The following is a 19793-nucleotide window of genomic DNA, read 5'->3' on the forward strand; positions in this document are numbered from 1 at the left end:
TTCTTAAGTATCAGGCATTGTGCTAAAAAATAAATGAAGATGAGTAATGACTTAGTGAATTACAATAATGCACATTGTCTACAGGTGGATAAATCATAACTAAAAGTAAGGACCATGCTTTCACAGTTGCTGAACTGGATAGGAAGAAGGAAGAACCTAATTATCTTATTTCTATAGCTTGTCTGATTGAAATTTAGCTATATTCAAACTCACTTTCCTGTAAATTTATTTCTGGGGTCAATGATTTTGACCTAGGATTTGATTTTTTTTTTCAAAAATATTTAAAAATTATATAGAACAGCAGAATAATGTCAGAGTTGTAATATCAAAGTTATTGTAATAACTATGTTTTAACAGCAGTGTATAACTTCTCAAAATAATTTAGATAACTGCTTTTCATGGGTGCTTTTAGAAATTGTTAGAAAAATAAATACTTTGATGTATTGGAGAAGAATATACTGTTTTCATAGTGAAATTGTAAAATCTCTCTGCAACTTTAACAACCAGAATAGCCCAGTCAATGAGCACCTTTAAATGAACTGCCTTTCAGGAGATAAAATAAGCAGTGGTTTTTTAAAAAACTTGTTTTTTTAAATAAAAACAGTAAAGGGCTCTAAAAATAATGAAACAATCAACTGCAAAAGCTAATTCAATTGAGTCCCAACTAGGTATGACACATTTTACACACATTATCTCATGTATAAAAGAAATATATAAAGGAATCATAAAAAGTAAGTTGTTTGTGAATAACTTTCCATACAATATTATTTATCCTTTTAAGCCATTCCTTAACTATTTTATTTTTCAATAAAAATTCCACAGAAGCAATTTAATCACTTATAGAAAGATTTCAAACATATAGTCTCTTGAATGAACTGCATTTCAGGAGACAAAATAAGCAGTGGTTTAAAAAACTTGTTATTTTAAATAAAAACAGTAGAGGGCTCTAAAAATGATGAAACAATCAGCTGCAAAAGCTAATTCAGTTGAGTCCCAACTAGGTATGACACATTTTACACACATTATCTCATGTATAAAAGAAATATGGAAGCTATGAATAAAGGAATCATAAAAAGCAAATTATTTATGAATAACTTTCCACACAATATTATTTATCCTTTTAAGCCATTCCTTAACTATTTTATTTTTTTATTACTTTTCAATAAAAATTCCAAAGAGGCAATTTAATCACTTACAGAAAGATTTCAAACATACGTTATTTCTTTAGGGAATAGTATTCTCTATCTTGTTTCAATATTGATTTATGCGTTAATTTTTTTCTGCCATGGAACATCAGTGGATATATTTTTCAAGGGGCTATATTTCTAAATTATATTAAAATAGAATTTGTCTACTTTCTTAATTAAAGTTCCAGGAGATATTTTTCACAGGAATATATATATAATTTTTAAACTCCTTCTTAATGCTACTAAAAATTATTGCATTATTTTCCTAATGAACTACTATCACCAAGGCTCCATGTTAATAGAACTGTATTAATTCTGACTCAGAATTTTGTACACATATTTCACTCGGGTAATTTTGTAAATAGAGGATAAATTTACTCAATATGGAAAATATATATTGAATGTTATTTTTAAGCTGCAGTTATAAATTTGGTAATTAATAAGATGGAATCAATTGATTATATTTAATGTTTAGCAACATCCCTCTCCCCTACTATAGATGATTAGGGAACAACAAGATGGCTGAACATCTGAATTGCTTATTTTATCTTTCTTCAGAGTTCCCAAAGGTATATATTAAAACACAGAAATGACAATTTTAGAACCATAAACACATACAGAACCCAAGATAAGTCCTTGTGGAAGGAATTAATGGCAGTGTAACCAGAGTTGTAATGTTAAATATTTCTGCAGTATGAGAGGCAGCATAATGTTATGATGAGGAACAGAGACTCAGAGCAAGACTGCCTGAGACAAAGCTGGGCTCCACTCACCATCTGCATGCCTGTAGGCAAGTTGGTGCCTCTCTATCAATGTGGAACATTACCATAATATACTTACTATTAATATACTACTGACTTAAAGCATTAACGTAACTTCCCAAGGGACCTATTTTATTAATAAGAGCCCAGTTTTAACCCAAGGAAAATTGAGTTCAAATAATAAAGGATGGTTAACTATTTCAAAGTGTGCAAATAATTTTTAATTTTATGATATTAATATGAGTCTGGAGTAATTCACGTATTTGAATCCCTTATTTCTATTCTTCAAAATTCATCTCTTCTGTCTCTTCTCTCTTTTAGCTGTAGTTTGACACAGAGACAGGACAAATAGAAAATGCATACTCCTAGAATATTTCCTAGAAACAGTGTAAGTCCTGTGAACATCATACAATAACTTTTTAAATTGGAAGATTAAGAAAAATATCTCAACTACAAAAACTAAAGGCTAGTCCTATTCTGTTTTTATTTCCTAGGGTAAAAATCAGAAATATTAGGATTATATACAAAATATATATAAAATGAAAAACCAAATGCATCCTTTCTCTCATTTTCCTCTACCCTTTTTTTATTTCTCTTACACATAATACCTCTATTAAACTAAAAAGATGTTTTGTCAGTTTTTATTTTCATCAAACACTCTCAGTTAGCATGTGACACAACAAAAAGCATTGTCAGATGATATGAAAGACAGGCAACATTCTAAATGGACACAAATTGAACGATTTAATTATCTGCCACCAGTATTATCAGTGTACCTCTGTTGCGCTTCTCCATTTTATAGGAAACAGCTGCCTAGCCAGTTATTCCTACCTATTTGTGGAAACTGAAGACCTAGTTTCATTAACAGCATAGTTACTGGACAACAGAAATAGATCCTTTTTCTAGTTTATGAGGTAAACCCTAAAAAAACTTACTCAATTAATCATGGAGGGATTTAAGTAAAATCAGTGTATTTTAGAAAATGATTTAATGTTAAAGGGTATAGAGCAGGGACTCAGGTTAGTTTTAACTAAGTGTACTTATCTATTTGCCTTCTCTTATAGAAATAAGAGAAACAAAGATAAATAGATGTATTAGCTGTAAAAATCTGTGGCTCAAGGAAGTAAGTTGATTGTGCTAGAGAAATGAAACAGTTTTTACATTGAGTAAGAACTGCACTTATATGTGTGGGTGTATACATACACACATGTATAAAATCACAGCACTATATAATTACAACTTCACTGTGGGAGTTAGCTGTAAGAACTATGGGGTCTTTGAAACCCTGAGATCGGCATTGAGATAAATAATATTCTGAAGAAGAAACAATTAGAAAATACTGTTTGATCTTACACTGTAGAAGAACTACGGTGTTGGGTGGGAGAAACTATACCTGATTTTAAAGTTTTTACATCGATTGACATATGTATATCCTCAAGGCTCCCACACACAGTTATTTTATAAATCTCTTTTGGTCTTAAAATTTCTGTTCTGAGAGATAAGTGAGCATGAGGGAGGAAGAGAGAAACTTCAAATACCTTAGTTCTACTGTCACCTTTAGTAACCTTTCTATTTTGTTACTCAAAGCCTTTTGCATTTAGCAAGAGGTCACTTACAGAGGTAGAAAAACACTTATTTTCTCTGAGACTCAATTAATTGTTTTGCTCAGTGATGAGGTTTGATTAGATCTTCTCTTAGTCCCTTTTATCTCTAAACTTTATGATTAAAACGCAGAATAGAAAATTACCACAAATTCAGAATGTCTTAGAGACACACTTGCAGATATCAATACTAAAACTTAACCTGGAGAGAATAAAAAGGGAGAGAAAGACTGAAATCTGTGTGCATGGAAGTCTTGGGGGTGTGAATGAAAAAGTCATTGCTGTTGAATTCTCCTTTTCTTATATTCAAACTAGCAAGACATAAGTATATTTCAAGGGATTTCAAGACTGACTGGAACTTAAATAATATCCATATGGACTCATTCATGTTATGAGTGAGAAAACTATAACTGAGGGAGGAAAAATGGATTAAAACATGGTCTTATCACTAACCTTTTCATTAATTCATTTTTCATTCATTTAAATAAACGTTTACTAAACACTTTTGCATGGAACACTATGTTAAGCACTAGAGAACAATACAAATACATTATTGTCCCTGCCCTCAAGAGTATTTTATGTTCTTGGAAGAAAAAAAGCAAATTTCCCACAGCAAATGACTCATAATTAAAGAGAAAGTTGTTCATAATTAAAACTGTTCTTTGATTTTTAAAAAATCCATTAACATGAGAGATCATTGTAAGCACACCAATTTTAGAAAGCATAAAAGTAGTTTAAAATGTTCCAACAAAGAACAGTCCAGCCCCACATGGCTTCCATAGTGAATTCTCCCTAACATTTAAGGAAATAAATACCAATTTTATACAAACTCTTTCAGAAAATAGAAGAGGAGGAAATTAATTTCCAATTCATTTCATGAGGTCACTATCAGTCTAATGCCAAAACTAGACAAATACATTTGAAGAAATAAATGCTATAGACCAATATTTTTTTATGAATTTGCACACAAAAATCCTCAACAAAATATTAGCAAAATCAAATCCAGTAACATTATGAAAGGCAGTACATCGTAACCAAGTTGGACTTACCTCAATAATGTAAGATTGGTTTAACATTCAAAATTCAATCAGTGTAATTTGCCATATTCACAATATAAAGAAGAAAAGAATATGATCATTTCAATAGATGCAGAAGTATATTTGACGAAATTCAGCACCAAGTCATTTTTAAAACTTTTAGCCACATACGAAAAGAGAAATTCCACAGACTTCTAAGGGCCATTTGTAGGAAACCTACAGCTAACCTCATATTTAAGTGTGAATATTTGATATTTTCTCCCTAGGATTAGGAATAAAGCAAGGATGTCTGCCCTCCCTGTTACCATTCAACCTTAATATTGCAGGTCCTAGCTATTGCTGTAATGAAATTAATAGCATAAAAGCCATAATGATTGACAAGAAATATGTAAAAAATATTTATATTTCCATAAGACGTTATTGTTTACATAGGAAATCCTCAAGGACTCTACAAAACAACTACTGAAAATAATAGGTTAGTTTTGCAAAGTGGCAGGGTACAAGGTTAATATATAAAACTTTTGTATTTTTGCATTTTTATATAACAAAGGAAAACAATTGGAAAATTAAAGAATATTCCATTTATAATAGTGCCAAAATGTAAAAGAACTAGTAATTAATTTAACAAAAGATAAGCAAGGCTATATACACTGAAAACTATAGCATATTGTTGATAAAAAGTAAAGAAGACCTAAATAGAGATATTTACTATGTTCATGGATTGGAAGAGTTAACATTGTTAACATGTTAATTTTCTTTAAATTGACCTATAGAATTAATCCAATCTCGATCAAAATCTTAGAGCCTTTTTTGGTAGAAATTAATAAGTTGATTTGAAAATTTATGTGAAAATGCAAACAATTCAGAAGAACCAAAGTAATTTTTAAAAAGAACAAAGAAGACATACATTACATGAGTTTAAGACTTGCTATGAAGTTACAGTAATCAAGACAGCATGGTCCTGGTGAAAGAATAGATCTATCAAATGGTTAATAGAACAGAACAGTGAATCCAGAAAAAAACCTGTACATACATGCTCAATTGATATTTGCCGAAGGTACCAAAGCAATTCAGTGGGTGAAAGAAAATCTGTAACAGTGTTGGAACAACTGGATATCCCTGCAGAAAAAGTAAACATCAAACCTGAACATACACAATACACAAAAGTTAACTTGAAATGCCTCATAATTGTAGTGGTAAAAATATAAAACAGCAGGAAAAATATTTGAAAATTTGGGTTAACCATTGTTTTCTTAGAACATAAAAGGCATAAACCACAAAGGAAAAAAATGAAAAATTTGACTTCATGAAAATTGACATATAGCTCTTCGAAAGACACCTTAAGAAAACAAAAAGGCAAGCCATATGAATGTGAGGATAGATATACACAGCAGCAAGTAATTGGAAAGTGATTCACCATAGTGCCCAAAACAATATAATTTGAATAAATATATGGTATGAGGAATAATTTATAATTCAATAATAACAAGCCAATGATAATGGACATAAAGATTTGAACAGAGTTTACGAAGGAAAATATTTGGCCAATAGGCTCATGAGAAGATACTTAGCATAAGGTCGTAAAGGTCATTTATGTAAATCATAAAGAGTTATCGGCGGTGGAGGAGGCGGCGGGTGCCGCGGGAGCTGGGCAAGTGGCTGCAGCGCGGGCAGGCGGGTCGGGGCACGCGATGCAGCCGCCGCCGCCGCCTCTTCGCCGGCCGGGCTGAGCCGCCGCTGGAACCGCGAACCGAGCAGCTGCCGGGCGCGACAGCAGCGCGGGAGAATGGGCTGCGGCGGGACCTGGGCGGATGCCATTGAGCCCCGCTACTAGGAGAGCTGGGCTCGCGGGACGGAGTCCACATGGCTCACCTACACCGACTTGGACGGGCCGCCCGGGGCAGCGGCCCTGAGGTGGGCGGCCTGCACGCAGGTGTGCTGGAAGCTGGCGTGCCCGGATCGACAGCCCCAAGTGGAATATCCAACCCAGAGAAGATGAGCTGTGGGACCTAGTGCCCAAATTCCCAGGGCCTCAGCTTAGGCCCCCTGACCCAGAAACAGAATGGCCTCCAGACCACAGAGGCTAAAAGAGCGGACGTCTGCAAAAGAAGTCACTGTTAATGTCGCAGACGGCATCCAACAAGTGGTCAGAAGTCGAAGAATCACAAAGAACTGTGGCAACTAGCAGAGTGTTCAACCAGTTGAAGGGCAGAGGGACTTCTTTGGTGCCCTTCACATCCTGGACCCCATTGCAGAACCTTGAAGACGTGGGTGGCCCTTACTGTGTGGGAATGCTGCCAAGTGCCTTGGGAGACTGTCTTAGCCTGTTGGGACGTTCTCAGCCTTCTATTTATCACTTGAATGTATTGGCACAATACTCCCACAAGGTAATAGACTGCAAATGTATGTTCAGTTCGCTTCTTGCAACTCCTGCAGTGTGGTCTGATGGAAAAGTGGCGAGCAAAAGCCATGGGCCAGTTTAGGAAACGGAAGAGTAGAAGGGGTAGGTTCCTGGCTGAAAGAGTCACAGTCGGTTCTGAGCTCTCCTGGCCATGCTCCTGCGCACTGTTTCAGGCAGGCTTATTCCTTCATTCTTCCTTTTTGATATACCACCATCACAAAGCTTACCGTGTTCACTTAAAAGTTGACTTTCACCCAACTCTAAACCCACATGTATGAGGAATCAAGAAACAGGAAAACTCTGTTATTCTTGTTTCCTTAGCTCAGGATGAGACGGATTCAGATCCAATTTTACAGAGACTAACCCCACCAACACCCATGATGTGTCCCAGGGAGGCCTCTGTGATACAGTCACACCCATTTCTCTCTCATCTGCCTTCAGCATCCCCCCAGGCCGGGGTCCACGTCAGCCTCTGAACCATAATATCACGGTAGTGGTCACCTCGGAGCCATCAGGGCTCAGCAGACATTGCATTTTTCCAGCTTTCCACTTCCCTTTGCTTGTGTTCTTGAGTGTTTTCTCTCTCCAATAAGGCCATTTTCAGTTGTTAATCAAAGACCAGGCTCACAAGAGGGAGAAAATCTGGAACATGTTGGATTCCCTTTGGCCTCTCTGCACAGCCCAGGACTGTGTCATTTGCTATCTGCAAAGGAATTGCTTTAAAAAGTCAGTAACTAGTTGGTTTGAGTTCACATGGACATTAGATCCACATGCACTGTGTTAGAAATCAGTAGCTGAGGCAGTAAAAAAAAAAAAAAAAAAAAAAAAAAATCGGTAGGAATAAAATTTTCTAGCATTTCTTTAGACATGTTAAGGAGGATGTATTTTCCTCCAAAGTAATGTAGCATGATCTTTAAATGACTGTTAACATGCCTGGGATTGGGAAAGGAAGGACTAAAGTTGTACTGAATGATACCAGTAAACTCCATGTTTAGCAGAAAAAACAAAACAACAACAAAAGTTATCACTATCCATTCATTAAAGTGGCTAAAATAAGTAATGACAGTACCAAGTGCTGGAATGGGTGTGAAGCAACTGAAAATCTCATATACCACTTTTCAAAATGTAGAAGTGGAATAACCTCTTCATAAAACTTTAGGACAGTTTCTTAAAATATTAAATGTGTATCTGCCTTATGAAGCACTATCGCATTCCTAAGAATTTTTCCAAGAGAAGTAAAAAGATATTTCTACATAGATTTGTATATGAATATTGATATCAGCTTTATTCACAATAAACAAAAATCCTACAAACAACTGCTATATTAACATAGCATAACAGAGAGGGAAAGGGGCCTTACTTTTCTTTCTTTCCTTTTCTTTTCCTTCTTTTCTTCTCTTCTCTTCTCTTTTCTTTTTCTTTTCTTTCACCATTAGATGGCTGAGCAACCCTTATAAGTGTTTGAGAATATTTACCAGCTATATCTTGGATGGAATCATAGTGTGGCAGGGGCAGGTGGTGATTTTGCTGGCTCAGAGCAGCAGAGTGACCACCTCAGAAGTGGAAAACATCTGGAACTAGGGTGAAATAGTGTCACATAGTGGCCTGGATGGCATGCTGCAATAAGGGCCTTTGAGAAGTTGACTGGAGGAGACAAACGTGAGCTGAGGTGAGAGAAGCAAAGAGCAGAAGCAGGTCCAAGTTGGCTTTCATGTAGCAGATGGCATGTGCAGTACACCTTAAAAGAGGATTGAAATCCTCCTTATCAGGTTAATGGGGAATAAGATTAGTACATTAACAGTAATACCAATTTTTTACTCTAGTAGAGACATTTGGGGAAATTTAAGTCAATTAAAAATACAACAGGATTCCTATCAGCAGTCACAAAAATTTGGGTGCCAGACATGGCTATAAGCATCTTGTCTCACAGTGCATGACTTTAAAGTTGGGATGCCTGAAGTAGGGTTCAAGCCCTTCTTTCCCCAGGGAGAAGTTCTGGATTCTAAGTTCCCTCATGACTGTGGGCCATTGCACTGGGGGTGGGTTTTATGGCGAGATTGTGTCCCAGCCTCTCTTGCCTGCTTCAATGTGGTTTTCTTCTCATTTGCCTGATGTGTAGTTGTCACTTAGCCAGTATTTAGGTTTTTTTCAGAGGAAATTGTTCCATATTGTAGCTGTAGACTCAATGTATCCATGGGAGGAGGTGAGTTAAGGATCTTCGTATATCACCATCTTGAACTGGAAACTTTTTCACAACTTCTACATCCCCACCTCTACATCATCTGGCTTTGGTGGCCAGTGGGGCTTATGTTTGCTCATGGGTCTGTCCCACAGGACAGTGACCAACAGGGAAGGAGTCCTTAAACAGCTACCACCACTGGGGCACATCAAGAGTTAACAGATCCGGGAGTTCAGTCTTTCTGTGAAGGAGGCCTATTAGCTAATCACTATGATTGCAGCCTGAGGGGCAGGCTTCTACTTAAACATGTATCTAAGGGCTAAGTGTAATTCTTTCCAGAGACTTAGGAGGGGGGCACTATCTTTGCACTCATCCTCTGTCATGCTCCAGAGCACCAGTGTTTCCTGAAGGCAGCTTTACATGCATCTGACACCTAGTTTGTAGGTCTAGCACCCTGTTTTATGTAGCTGCCACTCAGGGGATGCCTCGTGATCACCTGGCTCTGGTGACCAGAGGGACTTGTATTCTTGGATCCCATAGGACTGTGGCAATCAGAGAAACAGTTACTGCAGGCTTCCACCCCAGGGCAGTGCACAGACATTGGACAGAGGCACTCCCCCAAGTCTTTTTGTGAAGGAGGCCTCTTTGCTTTGGCTTGAGGAGCAGGCTTCAGATTTAGCATACATGTAGTGGCCTATACAGCTGCTCTAATAGGAACATAAACTGGACACCATCTCCTTCTGTCTTGCTCCAGCTCACCGATATCTCCCAGAAAAGAACTTATACACTCATTTGGAGCCCCAATTTTTGTGACAGCTGCCAAGGGATCACCTCCAGATCACCTATTTGGTGGCCAGTAGGGCTTACACTTGTGGTCTTACAGCACTGTATATATTCACATACTTTTAAAAGCTGCTGCCTAAGGGTCTTGTTTCTAGTCAGCCTGACCCTAGGTGTTGATATTCTCTCTTTTGGGACACTTACAGTTCTTGGTACATCATCAACTACTGGGAGCTACTAAAAATATAATAGGCCACTTGGACAAGCACAGAGGTTTGAGAGGTGACAGAGACCTGAGGTAGGATTAAACAACAAGGTTCATTTCCAATATGAGGTCACTCCCTCCACTGGGGGAGGTGGTTGCTTCAGCTGTTGTATAGAAACTAACACATAGAGTCAAGCAAAATGAAAGAACAGAGGAATATGTTCCAAATGAAAAATATGATGAAACATCAGAAGAAAACATTAATGAAACGGAGATAAGTAACTTACCTGCTAAAGTGTTCAAAATAATGGTCATAAAGATGCTTACTGAACTGGGGAGAAGAATGGATGAACACAGTGAGAACTGCAATAAAGAGATGGGCAATATGCTGCAGGACACAGTAACAGAGCTGGAAAATACACCAGAGGGGTTCAGCAGCAGATTAGAAGAAGCAGAGAAAAGGATCAGTCAAATCAGAGACAAAGCAGCGGAACTCACCCAATCAGAGTAGCAAAAAGAAAAAAAGAATGAAAAAAAGTGAAGGTGGTCTGTGGGACTTATGGGAGAACATCAACCAGACTAACATTCACATTATAGAGCTCCCAAAAGGAGAAGAAAGGGACAGAAATCTTATTTGAATAAATAATGGCTGAAAACTTCCCTAACCTGGGGAAGGACACAGACATCTACCTCCAAGAATCCCAGAGAGTTCCAAAGAAGATGAACCCAAAGTGACTCACACCAAGATATGCTATAATTAAAACATCAAAAGTTAATGACAAGGAGAGAATATTAAAAGCAGCAAGGGAAATCAGCTTGTTGCATACAAAGACAACCCCTTAAGACTGTAAGCAGATTTTTCAGCACAAATTTTGTGGGCCAGAAGGGAGTGGCACAGTATATCCAAAGTGCTGAAAGAAAACAAAATTCCAACTACGAATACTATACCTGGCAAAATTATCATTGAGAATTGAAGGTGGGAGAAAGAGTTTTTCAGACAAGCAAGAGCTAAAGAAAAGTTCATCTCCATTAAAATTTCCTTAAAAGAGATGTTAATGGGACTTCTTTAAGTTGAAAGGAAAGACACTAATTAGTGACAAGAACACATATGAAAGAGTAAATCTCACTAGAAATGTAAATATCAAGAAAAAGTAGTGGATTAATTACTTGTAAAGCTAGTATGAAGGTTAATAAACAAAAGAAGCAAAAAATAACTATGATTACAATAATTATTTAAGGGATACACAAGATACAGATACTTAAAATGTGACATTAAAAACATAAAATGTGAGGGCAGGAGTAAAAATGTTGAACTTTAGCATGGGATTCAAATTAATTTATCAACTTAAAATAGACTGTTGTAAGTTGTTACATGTAAGTGTCATGGGAACCATGAAGCAAAAACCTATGGTAAATACACAAACAATAAAAAGAAAGAAATGTAAGCATACCACTGAAGAAAGCCATCAAACCACAAAGGAGGAGAGAAAGAGAAAACGAAAGGAGCAAGAGGAACTACAAAAACAGCCAGAAAACAATTTAAAAAATGGCAATAAACATATACCTATCAATAATTACTTGAAATGTAAATAGACTAAATTTGCCAATCAAAAGACAGAGTGGCTGAAAAAAGAAAAAAACCCAAGACTTATCTGTATGCTGCCTTTAAGAGACTCACTTTGGATGTAAAGACATGCAAGACTGAAAGTGAAGGGATGGAAAAAGATACTCCATGCAAATGCAAATCAAAAGAAAGCTGGAATAGCTATACTTAACATCAGACAAAATAGACTTTAAAACAAAGACTGTAATAAGAGACAAAGAAGGGCACTACATAATGATAAACGGTCAGTCTAACAAGAAGGTATGATATCTGTAAATATTTATGTACCTAATTAGGGGCACCTAAATATATAAAGCAAATATCAACAGACCTAAAGGGAGAGATAGCAATACAATAATAGGGAACTTTAATACACTCATATCAATGGATGGATCATTTAGACAGAAACTCTATAAGCAAACATAGACCTTAAATAACACATTAGAACAGATGGACTTAGATATTTACAGAACATTAAATCCAAAAGCAACAGAATACACATTTTTCTCAACTGCATATGGAACATTTTCTAAGATAGATAACATGGTAGGCCACAAAACAATTCATAATAAATTCAACTGGGTTGAAATCATTAAAAATAAAGCATCTTTTCCAACCACAGTGGTATGAAACTAGAAATTAATTTCACAATACTGGAAAATTTATAAATATATGGTGATTAAACAAAATGCTACTGAACAACCAGTGGGTCAAAGAAGAAATCAAAACAGAAATCAAAAAAATACCTTGAGACAAATGAACATGAAAATGTAAAGTATCAAAATTCATGGGGCAAAAGCAGTTCTAAGATGGAAGTTAATAGTGATAAACTCCTACCTCAAGAAACAAGAAAAGTCCCAAATCAAATAACCTAACTGCACCTCAATGGACTAGAAAAAGAAGAACAAATGAGCCCAAAGTTAGTAGAAGGAAGGAAATAACAAAGATTAAAACAGAAATAAATGAAAAGAGACTAAAAAGATAATAGAAAAGATAATGAAACTAAGGGCTGATTCAGGGTTATAATAGCTCTATGTCAAGATTCTCAAATGTTTGTTGCAGAGTTTTGTTTTGTTGTGCTTTTTTTTTTTCTGCAGTGTGCATTAGTCAGACTTTCCCAGAGAAACACAACCAATAGGTGGTTTTATATATATAAGTATATATATATTTTATATATATATATATATATATATATGTATGTAATATATACACATACATTTAGATATGAAGAGATTTATTATAAGGTACTGGTACACACAACTGTGGAGGCTGAGAAGTACCAAGATCTGTCATCTGGGCTGGAGACCAAGGATAGCTTGTGGTGAAGTTTGTAGGCCTGTGTAATGGAGTTCAGGAATCAGGGTACTGGTTCTCAAACATTTCCTTTGTACGTTCTGTCTAAGGAGATGTGGATTTAAATTTTCTTATACCCCCATCCCTTTTTTTTGGTTTCTTGATTTTTCTACAAATTAATTTTTATGATTTTTTATGTAAAATTTAGATTCTGAAACAGATTCCTCATGTCAAAAATAGGTATTCTAAAATGGTGCAGTATTCTAAATATTGCAGTTTAGTGTCATAAGAAACACAACACGTGGACAGTATGACTTTCTGAATTACTCATTCTTGCTCAGCTACCAGATAGGTGATTTGGATAACATATTAGCTAAAATTATCTCTTTATAATATGAGGTGATGACATGAGATGATATCCAAGATCCCTTCCAGCTCTAACATGTTTACTTCTATAAAAATAGTAATATTATTTTTATCACAAGCAGTGAGTACTATGTTGGAAAGAAAGAACAGTTATAAAGAAGAGCAATGCTATTGAAAAATATAGACAGTGAAAATATTTTCTCTTACCACCACTAACAGGATTAAGTTGTAGCAAGAACAAAGAGCTTATAGTTAATATAACTTAGTTAATGTCCTAATTATACCTCTTGTTTTAACCATTTGTAAATTGATATTTCTCGGTAATTTCTCCAATTTCTATTATGACTTCAATACCCTCAAAAGTCTCCCCATCCTAATTAATTCTGTGCATTCCCTGGGCATGTTTTGGATGTGAACAGAAATTATCAGTCAACTATCTATCCTGAGTACTCTGGCCTCCTCTAGTATCAGCTGCTCCTCCCTTAAATGCTCATCTTTGAGGCCATTGTAGTGGATTCTGTCTCTCCCACTAAGCTATTTACTGTCAGGCATCACCGTTATTGCCTCCCTCTGGGTATCACCATTGCTACTGTCAGTATCCACTTTTGTTTGTGCTTTTTAAAGACCTTTCTTTGATAAAGTCAATGTGTGAAACTTATAGAAGCTGGCAGTTTTCCTCTCTCTGCTTGAGTGTTGTTTTTATCCTCAGGGGTACCAAAAGCCTTAGTGCTTATACTGCAATATCTTAGAAAAACTTTTGTGAAATACTTGGCTTTTATTGGTAACTACTGTCATGTACGCCCACTATAAATACACATACCATTTCTCCTTGTCCTTTGTTAAGAATCATAAGAATGGGTGAAATGAGAAAGTAAACACAAATTAGTTATTGTGGTTGATCATGGGGAAAGAGAAACAAGAACAGTCATAGGCACATGAAGAACAAGAATTCATGAGTGTGTAGTGTGCGTGTATTATGGCGCTTAAGAGGTATATTGTGCTGTAATGTGCTGTACATATAAGAGATGTCATCTAAGAACTAAATCAAGAGGGAGTTGTCTCAGAGCAATGTGGTCTGTATTCATCTGAGGGAGATGACTAGGGGACATACAGATTATTTAATGTATTCATTATTCAGTACACAATTTTGATCAATTGGATGGAAGGTAAAAATATCATATAGAGTTATATATGATATAAAGCTATATATAGCTATATAGAGTGAAGGGGAGCAGAATACGCCACCCCCAAATATGCCACTTTGGCATATTAATTATTTAGAATTAAAGTTACTTAAGAAACAGCCAGTTCAAGGACACTCTGACCCTCCTTTGTCACCCTAAAAGCAATAAATAAATCTCCCATGAAAGGTACCCTTCTTGTACCAGGAGGGTACAAGGTATCCTTACCACCAGAATTAGGGAATTCAGGGCTGAGAAGCCTGTATAAACAGACCTTGTTAGTTCTTCACTAATTTTCTATCCCAAGCCCCAACCCCTTTGTCTTACTAATTCTTCACAAATTTATTTCTTTGTCTGAAAGGTATAAAAGCTGCCCGCTTTGGTCATGTCTTTGTATATCATATTTTTATGAACTCCCGTATGTATAAAATAAAATTTGTTTTTCTCCTTTTAATCTACCTGATGTCAATTTAATTATTAGGCCAGCCAAAAAACATAGAAGAGAAGAAGGAAAAATTTTTCTCCCCTACAAGAGCTTTATAGCTACTACTTTTATTTATTTATTTATTTATTTATTTATTTTAACATCTTTATTGGAGTATAATTGTTTTACAATGGTGTGTTAGTTTCTGCTTTACAACAAAATGAATCAGTTATATATATACATATGTTCCCATATCTCTTCCCTCTTGCGTCTCCCTCCCTCCCACCCTCCCTATCCCACCCCTCCAGGCGGTCACAAAGCACCAAGCTGATCTCCCTGTGCTATGCGGCTGCTTCCCACTAGCTATCTACCTTACGTTTGTTAGTATATATATGTCCATGCCTCTCTCTGGCTTTGTCACAGCTTACCCTTCCCCCCCCCATATCCTCAAGTGCATTCTCTAGTAGGTCTGTGTCTTTATTCCTGTCTTACCCCTAGGTTCTTCATGACATTTTTTTTTCTTAAATTCCATATATATGTGTTAGCATACGGTATTTGTCTCTCTCTTTCTGACTTACTTCACTCTGTATGACAGACTCTAGGTCTATCCACCTCATTACAAATAGTATAGCTACTACTTTTAACATCAGGAGAAGGTGAAAAATATTGGAGTTGTTGATGTTTGGGTTTTTACTTATGTCAATTAATTTAATTAATTTAAATATGTAATTAATAGCTTGTGCCTGTGTCCTTCAGTGTAATCTTGGACCAGTGCCTGAGGGTTTTGAAGGAACCACACATCCCCCATGAGGGAGTGAGCCTAAAGATAATTTGAGTTACAAACACTATGCTAAACTCTTATTGTCTTCTGCCTATGATGATTAAAGTTTTATTACTAGGTCAGATGTGTCTTCTTTACTCTCTTTTCTTGGTAGAAATGCATTCCCAAGAGGCTTTTAAGTTCCTTATGCAAATATTTGTTTAAAAGCATAAATAATCATCAAGATCCATTTCGTTATGAGCTTTCATCATCTTAGTTCAATTGGGAGACAGTGAATTACAGAGTTTGCAATATCAAAATAAGTTTGAGTCCTGCTTCTACTTAGAAAGCTGCAAGAGGAGGATGTTGCTCCCACATCAGGAACAAAGCCATATAAATTATAAAATTATAACTTTTTTTTTACCCATTAGAGATTTTGTAAGGCTGAAGTTGTAAGGCAAGCAGATGAACTGAATTCCACAAGGTAACAAGCAGAGGAGGAGATATAGGGTATACTGAATGTTACACATAGGGCAGATTGTGGGAGGAAGAAGTGTTTAAGACATGAACGCAGGTGCAAAGTAAATCTGTGCATGCAGGCATGCAGGTGGTAATTGGCTGATGCTGGGGGACAGGACTGAATAATGCCTATGTATTGGAATTTCTCTTCTGCAAAGCAAAAGCTGACTTATCCTTGGGGGAAAAGGAGAAAAGTCTTTCACACCATGGCCCCAGAACAGCATCCACTACCACTGGAAAAAGGATAAAAGCAGAAGCCCTCTAGCACTGATGGAAAAGCTAGAGCCACCCCCACCTCCCCAGTACTTCTGACCCAAGAAAATCTTGGCAGCTGCTTGGGAAGAGAAGGCCTTTCCCCATCCATCTTGCACTGATACTAGAGAAAGGGCAGGAAACCCACTAATATTGAGGATCCTTCATTGGTTCCAAGCAGAGAATCCCTGCTGCTGGTGTAGCATTACAAAATAGGAAAACATCGTCAACCAATTCATTATTAAGCAATAAATCAATCAGTAGAACCATACCAGAGACTGAGGGTCCATAAATTGGAACCATCAGACAGGGGTTTTGAAGTAATTACAGTTGATATATTGACGGATATATAGTAGAAAAAGTTAAAACATGAGCGAAAAGAGTAAGAATTGAATGAGAGAAATGAAAAAGATTTTAAAAATGAGTCACAGAAATGCTTGAAATTAGAACCAACTAATCAAATAAGAAAAAGGAAAGCACTGTATCAGAGATTATGTAGTCCATATCCTCTGAAGATAAAACATCAAGATGGCATTAGTCATGGAAGAAGTGTATCAATAGAAATCCTTATGAGAGAAAATGGAGAGTGAGTAAAGGGATGGTGGCAGAGCTGTCAGACCACAAAGGAAGTGTGATTCTATATGAAGGAGTGGGGAGAGGATGGAAGGAATGTTGGGTGGAAGTTTCTTTCACACATGGGTTATAAAGAAACTTCAAGCGTGCATAGATGACTTATATAAGAATGTTTAAAATGCTTTTAGTTTTTGTAACAAAGAAGTACAAGCAACCAAGCCATCCCTTGCTACGAAAACTGAGAAATTCAATGTAGTATGAGCATATAATGGAAGACTTAGCACAATGAGTAGCACACATGCACACATGTATTTCACAAAACACTGTATATTTTCAAGGATACATTTACAACTAAATAAGCATATTGATTGGCAATGAAATGGATTGAAAAACTATGCATTCAGTATTCTAGAGATAGGAATGAAAGAAGAGAGGAATATGACTGGAAAAGGATGAGGACAAAGAAAAATAAAATACAATTAAAAGAAATTGAAGAGGGGCTTTGGACATAATGATGCTTATATTATGCCATGAACCTAATTTTATATATATGTGATGTTCTTAAAAAAAGAAAGAAAGAAAAGAAAGGAAAAGAGATCTATATCTTCTTCCTTCAGAGTTAAACAGCATTTCCTGACTTCTTTCTGTGAAGATGAGGGTATTGGTATGTGTACTCTTCCCTCTGCCTTCAACTTCAATAATCTGCACCTTTAATTTTATATTTTAAACATTGTTTATATTAATATTCTCTTCAGCATCTATATTTTAGCCTTCCATATTTTGTCTACAAGTTGATTCTAAAAAATAACAACTACTGAGGAGCTTTTTAATCATTTTGACTATGTAAATAGTATGCATTGCAAAGCCAAGTAATATCCTGGATTGCATCTTCTACTCTAATTGTTGAATGTTAACAATTACCAGACCACTAAAATGGGAGTGTTCCTCGGATCCACGTCAAATAGTTTAACTTTTCTTATTTAGCGTCAACCACACAATATCTGGAGCCATTTTTATTTCCACCATATGTGGACAATACTGTTTTTTGGAGGGAAGTGATTTCTAATTTTTTAATTTGTTGAGACTAAAGACATATGCTGTCTACTAATCCATTAATATCATCCATTTCTCAGTTAGTTTATCTATTATGTGGAATGTAGTCCAGTATTCTTGATGACATTCTTCTTTTTTTAATATCTTTATTGGAGTATAATTGCTTTACAATGTTGTTGTTAGTTTCTGCTGTATAACAAAGTGAATCAGCTATACATATAAATATATCCCCATATCTCCTCCTTCTTTTGTCTCCCTCCCACCCTCCCTATCCCACCCCTCTAGGTGGTCACAAAGCACCGAGCTGATCTCCCTGTGCTATGCAGCTGCTTTCCACTAGCTATCTGTTTTACATTTGGTAGGGTATATATGTCAATGCTACTCTCTTACTTTGTCCCAACTTACCCTTCCCTCTCCCCCTGTGTCCTCAAGTCCATTCTCTACATCTGTGTCTTTATTCCTGTCCTGCCCCTAGGTTCATCAGAACCATTTTTTTTTAGATTCCATGTATATGGATTAGCATATGGTATTTGCTTTTCTGACTTCACTCATTATGACAGACTCTAGGTTCATCCACCTCATTACAAATAATTCAATTTTGTTACTTTTTATGGCTGAGTAGTAGTCCATTGTATATATGTGCCATATCTTTTTTATCCATTCATCTGTCAATGGACATTTAGGTTGCTTCTATGTCCGGGCTGTCGTAAATAGTGCTGCAGTAAACACTGTGGTACGTGTATCTTTTTGAATTATAGTTTTCCCTACGGTATTTGCCCAGTAGTGGGATTGCTGGGTCATATGCTAGTTCTTTTTTTAGTTTTTTCAGGAACCTCCATAATGTTCTCCATAGTGGTTGTATCAATTTACATTCCTACCAACAGTGCAGGAGGGTTCCCTTTTCTCCACATCCTCTCCAGCATTTATTGTTTGTGGATATTTTTGATGATGGCCGTTCTGACTGGTGTGAGGAGATAACTCATTGTGGTTTTGATTTACAGTTCTCTAATGGTTAGTGATGTTGAGCATCCTTTCATATGTTTGTTGGCAATCTATATATCTTCTTTGGAGAAATGTCTATTTAAGTCTTCTGCCCATTTTTGGATTGGGTTGTTTGTTTTTTTTTTGATATTGAGCTGCATGAGCTGCTTGTATATTTTGGAGATGAATCCTTTGTCAGTTGCTTCATTTGCAAATATTTTCTCCCATTCTGAGGGTTGTCTTTTTATCTTGTTTATGGTTTCCTTTGCTGTGCAAAAGCTTTTAAGTTTCATTAGGTCCCATTTGTTTTGTTTTTTTTGTTTTTATTTCCCTTTCTCTAGGAGGTGGGTCAAAAAGGATCTTGCTGTGATTTATGTCATAGAGTGTTCCGCCTATGTTTTCCTCTAAGAGTTTGATAGTGTCTGGCCTTACATTTAGGTCTTTAATCCATTTTGAGTTTACTTTTGTGTGTGGTGTTAGGGAGTGTTCTAATTTCATTCTTTTACATGTAGCTGTACAGTTTTCCCAGCACCAGTTATTGAAGAGGCTGTCTTTTCTCCATTGTATAGTTTTGTCTCCTTTGTCAAAGATAAGATGACCATATGTGCATGGGTTTATCTCTGGGCTTTCTATCACA

General features: G+C 36.2%; 1 pseudogene; it reads left to right on the plus strand.

Moving 5' to 3' along the window:
• Positions 1–6372: 6372 nt before the first annotated feature.
• LOC101324218 (brain and acute leukemia cytoplasmic protein pseudogene) lies at positions 6373–6771 on the plus strand (annotated as a pseudogene).
• The last annotated feature ends 13022 nt before the right edge of the window (positions 6772–19793 follow it).

This window comes from Tursiops truncatus, chromosome 5 (genome assembly GCF_011762595.2).
Source record: "Tursiops truncatus isolate mTurTru1 chromosome 5, mTurTru1.mat.Y, whole genome shotgun sequence".
Classification (NCBI taxonomy): domain Eukaryota; kingdom Metazoa; phylum Chordata; class Mammalia; order Artiodactyla; family Delphinidae; genus Tursiops; species Tursiops truncatus.